The sequence below is a fragment of the Pelodiscus sinensis genome, chromosome 18 (genome assembly GCF_052426305.1).
Source record: "Pelodiscus sinensis isolate ZL-2025 chromosome 18, ASM5242630v1, whole genome shotgun sequence".
In the NCBI taxonomy this organism is placed as follows: Eukaryota; Metazoa; Chordata; order Testudines; family Trionychidae; genus Pelodiscus; species Pelodiscus sinensis.
In genome coordinates this window covers 26,126,538-26,136,613 of record NC_143069.1, presented here as the reverse complement: position 1 = coordinate 26,136,613, position 10,076 = coordinate 26,126,538, and the positions used below count along the sequence as shown (strand labels likewise).

The window sequence follows — 10,076 nt, the reverse complement described above, 5'->3', positions numbered from 1 at the left end:
GCCATCCTGGGTCAGAACAAAGGTTCATCTATCCCAGTAGCCTGTCTGCCAACAGCGGCCAACCCTAGGGACCCTGGAGGGGATGGACCGAAGACAGTGACCAAGCCATTTGTCTCGTGCCATCCCTCTCCAGCTTTCCACAAACTTTGGGCAGGGACACCACTCCTACCCCCTGGCTAATACCACTCCATGGACCCAACCTCCATGGCTTGATCTCACTTCCCTTTAAACTCTGTTCTAGTTGTAGCCTTCACAGCCTCCTGCAGCAAGGAGTTCCACAGGTTGACTCTGTGCTTTGTGAAGAACAACTTTCTGTTACTAGTTTGAAGCCTGTTACCCATTCCTTTCCTTTGGTGTCCTCTAGTCCTTTTTTATGGGAACTAATGAAGAACTTTTCTGTATGCACCCTCTCCACCCAACTCCTGCTTTTAGAGACCTCTATCCTGTCCCCCCTCCGTCTCCTCTTTTCTAAGCTGAAAAGTCCCAGTCTCTTTAGCCTCTCTTCATATGAGACCTGTTCCCAACCCCTGATCATTTTAGTTGCCCTCCCCTCTGCCACCCTCTCTCTTCCCCTCTCCCAACCCCACTTAATGTAGACATGCTAGTTCGAATTAGTAAAACGCTAATTCGAACTAGTTTTTTAGTCTAGATCCGTTAGTTTTAATTAGCTTAGTTCGAATTAAGTAATTCGAACTAAGTTAGTTCGAATTAACGTTGTAGTGTAGACGTACCCTATTAGAGTGGGATACAGGACTGAGGGTGAGAGGAATGTAAATCTGCCATAGATTCCCACTTTCCCCACTTCTACACAGCCTCCTGTCCTTTCTTTTATTTACTTGTTTAAATTAAAAAAAAAGTCTGAGTGAGTCCAAGAACTGACAGCAGTGGCAAGAGGAACACAGACTGTTTACTTGTGGTTTGTAAAGGCATGTGTTGGCAGTCAAAGGGCATTTCTAGCCAGAGAGAGCTCATGTGTCCCTGATTTTCTCTAGGCCAAAGAGAAGGCTGAGCTACTGGAGAACTTTTACAAAAGCACCATCACATACTTCTGCAGCAGCTGGGAAGAGATCCGGGCAGTTGCAGCCAAGTTAGCTGGTGAGAGAAAGTGTGCCGTGTCCCTTTTGGTATTCCCTTTGAGGTAGACAGAAAAAGTCCCTGTGTGCAGCACTGAGCTACTATTAATCTCTCCGTGCTGTGACTTCTCATGCATAAATGGAGATGTTAATGTTCTCCTACTTCTCCAGTGTGGTGTTAGGAGGAATTTGTAATTTGCAATAGAATGCTTTGAGATGGCGCAGTCATTTAGTAGCAGAGGCTGGCACACTGTCACGTAGGGTATGTTTATTCTCCGATCAAACTAGTGTGCTAAAAATAGAGTAGCTGTGGCAGGAGTAGCAGGAGGGGTTAACTATTCCAAGGATGATCCCATCCAAACCCAAAAGTCTGTTCTCAAGGTGGCTAGCTCCTCCGACTGCTTCTGTCATCTGACCTGCACTCTATTTTTAGTAGTCAGAGTTAGTGTGGACTCAAACTATAGACCTAAGCTCAGTGTTGTTCACTGTTCCTTACTGGTGCTTCATCACTGGGAGGTAGGCAGGCCACCGCCACACAGTGCCTGCTGTTGCAGGTTCCTGATTGCCTTGCCCAGGAAGCACTAGATTCCTCCCCTTTGGCCCTGTGCCATCCTTTCCTTAGCACACCCATGCAAGCCAGGCAAGCATTGTGGCCTAATTAATTTATCCATGTGAGATCCTTGCTTAGTACGCACTTATTCCTGGCCCCAGCCCTTTGTTCACACCACTAGATTAATACACTATCCTAGTATATCTCCACTAACTGACAGCAGTGGCAAGAGGAACATAGATTGTTTAAAGCAAATGAGGTTTTATGTAAACATTCTTAATTTTTTTCTCTTCAGTGTGGACGCTAAACTTTTCTAGTATTTTCTTGCCTACAGCTCACCTTAGACCCACAATAGAAGCCAAAGGGCCAATGTTATCACCTTGCACTTAACAAGAGAAGGTTTTTTATTGATGTTTATTTTACACTGCTTATTTAGGCATCATCCTGGAACATACAGACACCAAGAATATGAAATGGCTGGACATGGAACATCTGTTGACCTGTAAGTAACAAATACAGGTGAAATCCTATTCATTAGTGAGTTATAAAGAAATTTAGCTGTCAAGCAAGCAGTAACTGATACCACAGGTGTGAAGTGCATCAGCCACACATCAAAGGACAGATTCAGCTTTAGTCTGCTCTGAAAGAGGTACGTCTACACTATAGCGTTAATTCAAGTTAACTTAATTCGAAATAGTTAATTTGAATTAAGCTAATTCGAATTATGCATCTATACACAAAACCTATTTCAAAATAGCATTTTGTTCTTTTGAAATAGCGCGTCCACACTGAGTGGACCCTGAACCGAAGTTCAGGCTGGCCGGAACCAGTGCTGGCAGGGCATCAGGTTAGGACATAGTGTGTGGGGCTGCTACCTCAGGCTAACTGAGCTCCGTGCTTCACGGGACCCTACCCCCACCCCGAACAGACAGTTCTCAGGGTTCCCCGCTCGCTTGTCTACCCCGATGAGGGAGAGCAAAGCAGTCCTGTCTTGGAGTGCCCTGAGTGCCTGCACTCGGGACACCACAGCACTCGGCCACATGGAGCCAGAGCTGCCCCTGGGCACACCGGTGCGTCTCGTAGGGTTGTTGCCATCAGCCCAGCTGCACTTGCTGCAGGCTACCGTCCGGGGAGTCCATCGGGGGGCTGTCAGGATCCAGGAGGCCCTGCAGGAGAGTGTCCACCCCGAGGAGCCCTCAGAGCCACCCCGGTCCTCCCCACCGGGGGCTCGTGCCCCATTCCTCCCTCACGTCCATCTACTTACTCCTCCCTAGCCTCCCTTCCTGATGTCAAATAAAAGACATGTATGTTCAAAAATAGAAACTGGGTTTATTGAACAACAGGCTGAACCTCTGGGGAGACTGGGAAAAGGAGGTGGGAGAGAGGAATAGAGTGGGTGGGAGAGGGGAGGGTGAAACCTGGGAGGAGGAAGTTGGAAGGGAGAAGCAAAGGGAAGAAGGGGGAAGGGAAGATCAGGGCCCAAGGTTGGGGGTCTCACCGCACCAACTTGATTGTCATGCAAACCTGCTCCTGGGTTCGCATGTGGCCTTTGGTGGCCAGGCTGGCAGCTATCCTGCCATTGACGGCCGTGTTCCTCTGTCTAGTGCGGAGATCATGGATGCTGGGGCATCCCTCCCAAACCTGAATAAGGTCCATGATCTCCACCCTGGACCAGGAAGGCACCCGCCTTCTCCAGCCCCTGTCAGGCTCCTGGGTGCTGGCAGACTGCTCCTGAGGAGCAGTGGAGGGTTGGCTGCCAGTGCCTTGCTGGCTCACGTTTTGTGGCTACTGGCTCAGGGGCCCCGGTGGCCACTGCTGGCTCTTGGCTGGTAGGCTTGGATCTGGCACGGGCCAGGGTCTATCCCTTTAATGGCTCTGGGGCCAGGGGGAGAGGAGAGGAAGTTTTCCTGGTTGTGCCCAGAGTGGCCACCAGGGCTCCCTGGGAAGGGCTGGAGGCCCCCTATTTTGAATTAATTGTCTACACAGCACTTAATTTGAAATAGCTATTTCAAATTTGGTGTTACTCCTCGTAGAATGAGGTTTACCAAATTTGAATTAAGCGCTCTGCTATTTCGAATTAATTTTGAAATAGCGGTTTGCATGTATAGATGCTATTAAAGTTAATTCAAAAGAACAGCTGTTATTTTGAATTAACTTTGCGGTGTAGACGTACCTGGAGGAAACTGCAGCCAGTGTGATATAAGTCAGTGCATCTCCTGGCTACCCTGGCAATGCCTCTTCCCAACCTGTGTGATCCACTCTTTGGGCTCCATCGGCTCCCTGGGAGCCACTTTTTGCTACCCCAAACTCCACACCATCAGATTTATTTCTGTCAGGAGATGTAAAATAACTTAAAAGCAGAAGCTATTGAGTCAATGGAGCACCTTCCAATTGGATGAGTTTCTGGTAGGGTCAGGGTCTCCCCTCTCCCCCCTCCTCCATCTCAGTTTGGAGCTTGGAAGGATCCCAATGGAGGAACCTAAAGCTTTGTTTGTACAGAGAGCTTCTGTAGCTTGGTACTCACTGGTACTAAATCTCCAGCTACTGCAGGCATAGGTGACTATATGAAAAGTGAGTCATATTCTCTGTAATTCCAGCTCTCCAGGTCCTACAGAATGACCCAAGTCCCATTGTCCAGCTGGTGGCAACTCAGGTCCTAAGAGACATCTGACCTGGATGAGTGCTCGGGGAATGAAGCACAGACAAATAGAAGAAAGAGCTCCTGCTTCTGTTTCCAGCTTGCACATCATATACTTGGGTGGGAAGCTAGACTGAACGCTATATCTGCTAGCTGTCTATGGGGTAGGGGAGTAGTATAAGGGCCCTACCATCAATCAAACATTAGCCCCGCCCCCTGACCCTGGAAGTCCGTCCCCCCGACTCCCCGGAAGTCCCTTCTCCCTTGTCACTGGCAGTCCCGCCCCTGGAGGGTAGTACATCCGGGTCGAGAGGGACAGGTGACCGGAAGTAAAAAAGGATGTCATGTGACCCCGGTTAGGCCCGTCCCCTGTCACCGGAAGTCCCGCCCTTGGGGGTAATACATCCGGGGTAAAGAGGGGCAGGTGACCGGAAGTAAGGGGTGTCATGTGACCCCTCTAAGGACTTGCCCTTCCTCCCTCTACCAATCAGGAAGGGCTTTCCCCGTAGGAACGCCCCGCGAACCGCTTTGACCAATCGGGGGGGCAGTTCCGGGAACGGATGACCCGCCCAGAAGTGGGTCGTGTGACCCCTCTAAGAACTCAACCCGCCTCCCTCCACCAATCAGGAGGAGTTTTTTCCCTGTAGGACCGCCTCGTGAACTGCTTTGACCAATTGGGGGGCAGTTCCGGGAACGGATGACCCGCCCAGAAGTGGGTCGTGTGACCCCTCTAAGAACTCACCCTGCCTCCCTCTACCAATCAGGAGGGTTTTTTTCCCTGTAGGACCGCCCCACAAATCGCTTTGACCATTCGGGGGGTGCAGTTCTGGGACCCGTTGACCAGACCGGAAGCTGGTCGTGTGACCCCTCTAAGAGCTTCCCGTGACACCCTCTGTCAATCAGAGCATAGCACTTCCCCATAAGTTCTAGCGCCACACAAAAGAGGCCATCTTGTTCCAAGATACAGCTAGGACACCGCAGCGGCACGCCCACGCTGTCTGAGCACGTTCCGCTCAAGCAGAGGCGGCAACAATACCTGCAAGAGTGGTCATGACTGTATACTGTGTGGCAAAACTCACAATAATTTTTCGCTCCGAACAACTTTTTCACATCCAGAACCCCATAGTAATGCTCATCTCCGCCAAGCGCCGCGCGCCCGGGGCCGGCGCTCCCCCCGCAAGCGCCACGCGCCCGGGGCCGGGGCCGGTGCTCCCCCCGCCAAGCGCCGCGCGCCCGAGGCCAGCACTCCCCCTGCCAAGCGCCGCGCGCCCGGGGCCGGCGCGCCCCCCCGTGCAAGCGCCACGCGCTATGTGCCCAGGGCCAGGTCAGCCCCGAGCACCTGGCGGGTGCATGCAAATGCCCCTGCGGGCGCCATAGCGCCCGTGGGCACCGTGTTGGGGACCACGGACCTACGGCAATAACAGTATTTAATAAGATTTCCAAACACAGTTCAGCACATAGGCCCTGGAGCTTGCAGTTTATACCCTCTGGAGTCCAAGTCAAACAGTCATGGTACCGCTGGGCTGGCGCATTTATGACACAACCCTCACAGTGCTCAAAAAGCTTTTCCCTAAGACAGTGACTAAGGACGGTATAAACACCAACGCGTACAATAGAGCGCATAACTTTTTTACGCTTATGATGTGGCACTGGCTCAACTAGGTCAATGCACAGCCACCTCCTGAATTCTTCATGGCCGTCATCCTAGGCGTTCTCTTCAATGCTTTGTATCGGTGTTGAGCAAAAACAAGGTGGGCCCGGTTCGTCTTCCTCGTCCGATGCAATGCTGTCCTGGGTCTGACGGTCAGCTAGAAAGGCATCGTCAAGCTGTCAAAAGATTGCCAGAAAGAAATAATGTAAGACGCTCTGGTCATTTTTTTTTTAAAGTTTACAAAATCCCGGATTCCTAACCCCATGATGCCCCAACTTCGATCTTTCATTTACCTATTTGGCTTCTTTTCCATGAGTCTTGTCCGACTCCTGGGAGCCATGGGCACCTTCTTCCTCCAGGCTATCTAGCTTGTCTGGCTGCATCGTGAGCGGTTGGGTTTCGGTGTCAGATATTGGTGTATCCATCAGCGGGTGGGTCAAAGGGCTCCCTTCAACTTCTCCTTCCTCCTCGGAACTGTCGCTGATGTAGCGCTTTCTTCTCGGCACCAAAACAAAGTTGGTGAAAGAAGCCATGATTCCGCGCAGCGTTTGCACGCTCTCTGAAACACGCGCTCTTGGAACAAGATGGCCTCTTTTGTGTGGCGCTAGAACTTACGGGGAAGTGCTATGCTCTGATTGGCAAAGGGTGTCACGGGAAGCTCTTAGAGGGGTCACACGACCCGTCTCCGGTCTGGTCAACGGGTCCCGGAACTGCACTCCCCGGATTGGTCAAAGCGATTTGTGGGGCGGTCCTACAGGGAAAAAACCCCTCCTGATTGGTAGAGGGAGGCAGGGCGAGTTCTTAGAGGGGTCACACAACCCACTGCTGGGTGGGTCATCCGGTCCCAAAACTGCCCCCCGATTGGTCAAAGGGGTTCGCGGGGCGGTCCTACAGGGAAAAACCCCCTCCTGATTGGTGGAGGGAGGCGGGGCAAGTTCTTAGAGGGGTCACACAACCCACTGCGGGGCGGGTCATCCGGTCCCAGAACTGCCCCCCCGCTTGGTTAAAGCGGTTCACGGGGCGGTCCTACAGGGGAAAAACCCTTCCTGATTGGTTGAGGGAGGCGGGGCGAGTCCTTAGAGGGGTCACATGACACTCCTTACTTCCGGTCACCTGCCCCTCTTGACCCCGGATGTATTACCCCCAAAGGCAGGACTTCCGGTGACAGGGGACGGGCCTAACGGGGGTCACATGACACCCGGTCAGCTGTCCCTCTTGACCCGGATGTGCTACCATCCAGTGGCCGGACTTCTGGTGACAGGGGAGAAGGGAATTCTGGCGGTCAGGGGGCGGGACTTCCGGGATCAGGGGGCAGGGCTAACGTTTGATTGATGGTAGGGCCCTTATACTACTTAGGGGATTCCACATGCCGGGGGAATTCACTAAGGGTGGCTTTAATTGGCATTTAAGCATCTAACTGTGGATTTTGGTGATTTCCTTTAGATATCCAGGGCCTTTAACTGTGCTTGTATTGTCCAGTCTCATAAGTTGCTGAGTGTCCTCAAACTCCCTCTGATGATATTGGGAGTTCAGAACACTCTGCCCTTCAAAGAAGGTACTCAGCAGATATCATTCGTCCTCCAAATTTAGAGGCTATGATCCTCCACCTCATAGAAAAAGTTTCCTGAATAGTTAGGTTTCTAGTCTCTCTCAGCACTTTACTCTTGCCCTCCTGGGTTCTGGGCCTATGAGGAGTCACCAGACAACAGTTAGCAAAGGAGGGTAAAAGGCTGAGGGGGTCTGGGATATCATTGTCTGTGGTTCTCAATGGGGAGAGAATCTTCCTGTGATGGCTGAATATGGGAAGGGGATCAGTGGAGACCCCCTGTTGAATTGACACTTTCTGATAATTCACTATATTAGGTAATAGGAGTTCCCCTAATCTTGTGGTGTTTCCTGTTTTGGAGATTGTTTTCCATTCCATATCCAGCAGCTTAATCCCAACCCATATTATTATATTTATTAAGGGGCATTGTACAAATGCTGATGACTCTTTAAGTTTATTTCTCAGGTGCTGGCCATGCTGTGTCTCACAAACAGTCACCTGTAAATAACCCTCCCCTGTAAATAATATAGTGTTTGTATTTACTGTGCACATGTTTCCAATTAAACTCTTTGAAGTATCTGTTTCAATTACTCAGGGGCCTGATTTCTTCTTTCAGAGTATGTCTACACTACAGCATTATTTCAAAATATCTTATTTCGAAATAGCGCGTCTACACACAAAATGCATTTTGAAATAGCGTTTTGCTATTTCGAAATAGCGCGTCCACACTGAGTGGACGGTGAATCGCATTTAAGGCCGGACAGAATCAGGTCCGGCAGGGCATCAGGTCAGGAGTTACTTTGTGTGGCTGCTGCCTGAGGCTGTCTGAGGCCTGTGCTTAAAGGCACCCCCTTGGACAGCCAGTTCTCAGGTTTCCCTGCTTGCTTGCCTACCTCCATGAGGGACAGGAAACCATTTTGTCTCTGTGTGCTCTGGTTGCCTTCACTCGGGACATCACAGCACTCTGCAACGTGAAGCCAGAGCTGCCCCTGGGCACTCTGGTGCTTTTCGTGGACGCGTTGCTGCGGACCTGTCTGAACTTTCTGCAGGCTGCCATCTGAGAGGTCCATCAGGGGGCTGTCAGTATCCAGGAGGCTCTGCGGGAGAGCTTCCATCCTGAGGAGCCCTCAGAGCCTCTCTGGTCTGCCCCACTGGGGGCTTGTGCCTCATTCCTTCCTCACGTCCTTCCACTTACCTCTCCCTAAGCCCCCTTCCTGATGTCAAATAAAATACACGTATTTTCATGAACACAAACTATCTTTATTTAACAAAACCCCGGGGGAGAGGGGGGAGAATGAAACTCTGGTGAGACTGGGGAAAGGAGGCGGGAGAGAGGAGAAGAGAGGGGGGGGAGAGGGAAGGGGGAAAACTTGGGGGGAGGAAGCAAGGGGAAGAAAGGGGAGGGGAAGGTCAAGGCTCAGGGTTGGGGGGCTCTCCAGACCAACTTGATTTTCATGCAAACTTGCTCCTGGGTTCACATGTGGCCTTTAGTGCCACGCTGGCAGCTATCCTGCCATTGACGGCCGCATTCCTCTCTCTAGTGCAGAGATCATGGACATTGGGGGCAATCCCCCCAAACCTGAATAAGGTCCATGATCTCCACCCTGGACCAGGAAGGTGCCCGCCTTCTCCAGCCCCTGTCAGGCTCCTGGGAGCTGGCAGACTGCTCCTGGCGAGTGGTGGAGGGCTGGCTGCCAGTCTTTGCTGGCTCATGTTTGGGGGCCACTGGATCAGGGGTAGTGACTGCTGGCTCTGGCCTGGCAGGCTTGGAACTGGCACAGACACTGTGGCCAGAGTCAACCCCTAAAGGCTCCGGGGAGGGAGGAAGGAGAGGAGTGATCTTGGTTGAGGCTGGAGTGGCCACCAGGGCACCCTGGGAAGTGTCAAAGTCAGACAGGACTCACAGATTTGGCAGACTGCTCTGTTTATTTCAGCAAAGCTTTGCTAAAATGCATTCAGAAAATGTGAGTACCATACAAGGTTCAAACCCCTTGATTTTATACAGTCAAAAGGCCAAGTTAACAAGATCAAAGGGTGTGGCAAAACTTCACATTATTAGTGTGGTTAAGTATCTTCATTTCAATATCAAGCACACAGCAATCTCCTGGCTATATCTCCCTGATTATCTAGAATTGCTTTCTGTCTAACACCTAATGTTTCTCTTCCTGTTAAACTCAGGCCCAAATTGGCTAGCACCTTGATCTGCATACCTACAATCAACATTAACATACTTTTCTTCTTCCTCTTAAAAGACAAACAGAATTCCTTCAACTTATTCAATTATTACAGTACAATTCATCTTTCTCCTACAGTATAATTCTTTCTACTTTCACAATCCCTCCTTTTGGTCAAGCCTCGCCTATGACCAACAATTACTGGGTTCCTTGCATTAACCGTTCTTTGTCTTTTTGTTCATTAGTGATATTTAAAAGCATCAGATTAGCACTCTGGTGAGGGGACATGTCTGTGACATGTCTTGCACAGTTTTGGATACAACAGGAGATTAACTGAAAACATACAAAAATTATTAAGATTCCAAATAGGATAGTCAGGGCTTCCTGAAACAACCAGTTTCCTATGCCAGAGAAATTGGACAAGTTACTTAGCCATTTTCACAG

The 10,076-nt window shown here is 50.6% G+C and overlaps 1 long non-coding RNA gene across 1 annotated transcript; it reads left to right on the top strand.

Annotated features, from left to right (window-relative positions):
- Positions 1–737: 737 nt before the first annotated feature.
- Positions 738–4,398, top strand: LOC149523314 (uncharacterized). Its single transcript, XR_016347134.1, has 3 exons — positions 738–1,095; positions 2,060–2,125; positions 4,221–4,398. It is a non-coding gene; the product is annotated as an uncharacterized LOC149523314 (long non-coding RNA).
- The last annotated feature ends 5,678 nt before the right edge of the window (positions 4,399–10,076 follow it).